Consider the following 1,434-nt stretch of genomic DNA (forward strand, 5'->3'; position numbering starts at 1 on the left):
GTTCTGTTCTTCACTCATCACCTACCTGACAGCTGACACCTCACACCTGTTTCTCACCTGCAGGTCAAACAGGAGGAGACACAGAGGATGGAGGGAAGAAGGAAGAAGGGAAGAAGGATGAGGGAAAGAAGGAAGAAGGGAAGAAGCATGAAGTAAAAAAGGATGAAGGGAAGAAGGATGAGGGGAAGAAGCATGAAGTAAAAAATGAAGGAGGGAAGAAGGAAGAAGGAGAGAAGGATGAGGGAAATAAGGAAGAAGGGATGAAGCATGAAGTGAAAAAGGAAGAAGGAAAGAACGATGAAAGGAAGAAACCTGAAATTAAAACAGAAAATGGCAGGAAGGGTGAAGGGGGGAAGGATGAATCTATTGCACTGCAAGTTTTACCTGTGCTTCTTGTTGCTGTTGTTAGTGGTTTTTTTCTCATCTAAAATAAATAAATAAATAAAAAAACAAACAAACAAACAAACAAACAAAAGAACAACAACAGAAGCACAGTCAAAAAAGGTAAAAGGCTCTGCTCATCTGGATGTAGAGTTTTCATCACTCGTCCAAGTGACTTCTTCAGTCTCAGCTGACTGCAGGTTTCCCCAACATGAAAAACAGAGCTTTGTTATCCAACCCTGGAACATCACCAAGTTATCCTGCCTGTATAGTTCTGTTAGTTGTTCTGGTAATTATTGTTGTGTCTCTTGTTGCTTATTGTATATACATACAAAAGCTACTACAAAAACAAAGAAGCTATTATCATTACTGCTGCCGTTTGAATTGTTATTGATAAAGAAGACAGATGATTAAAGAGAGAAAGAAACTGATGTTGAGCTTCATCTTCAATCTCCACAACTGAGGTGTGAGTCAGACAATCTAAGGACAGACATAAATGAGCTCTCCTGAACATCCAGCAGACTGCTATAGAGGTCAAACACGATTATCATCATGTTCACCATTAAAGTTTCTGCTGTGACTTTTTTCAGGTTCAGTTTAAAATCATTGTTCTTATTACTGTGGCCTTTTGGAGTGAGGCCTCTACATTACTGAACTGCTCCACTCCTGACTTTGATTTTGTACCAAAAGTAAGAGAGACTGTGCCTTAAAAACCAAACTTTACCTCGAAATTTTTTAAAGACTTTGCTACTTAACTTTGACGTCTTCACTCTCTGGCCTTCATTAAACACTTTTTTTTTTGTTTTGGTTTTTTTGTTTGTTTTTTGCTCAGTTTATGTGTCCACTGTGCCTTTATAAACACTTAAAAAACTTTTTTATATATATAAATATTTTTAATAAAAAACATTTTTTAGAGACAATTATTTTAGCAGTATGCAGGTGTTAATAAAGAGTTACAGTGGGGCAAAAAAGTATTTAGTCAGCCACCGATTGTGCAAGTTCCCCCACCTAAAATGATGACAGAGGTCAGTAATTTGCACCAGAGGTACACTT

This window comes from Haplochromis burtoni, unplaced genomic scaffold (genome assembly GCF_018398535.1).
Source record: "Haplochromis burtoni strain Fernald_Lab_line unplaced genomic scaffold, NCSU_Asbu1 Contig_1322, whole genome shotgun sequence".
NCBI lineage: Eukaryota > Metazoa > Chordata > Actinopteri > Cichliformes > Cichlidae > Haplochromis > Haplochromis burtoni.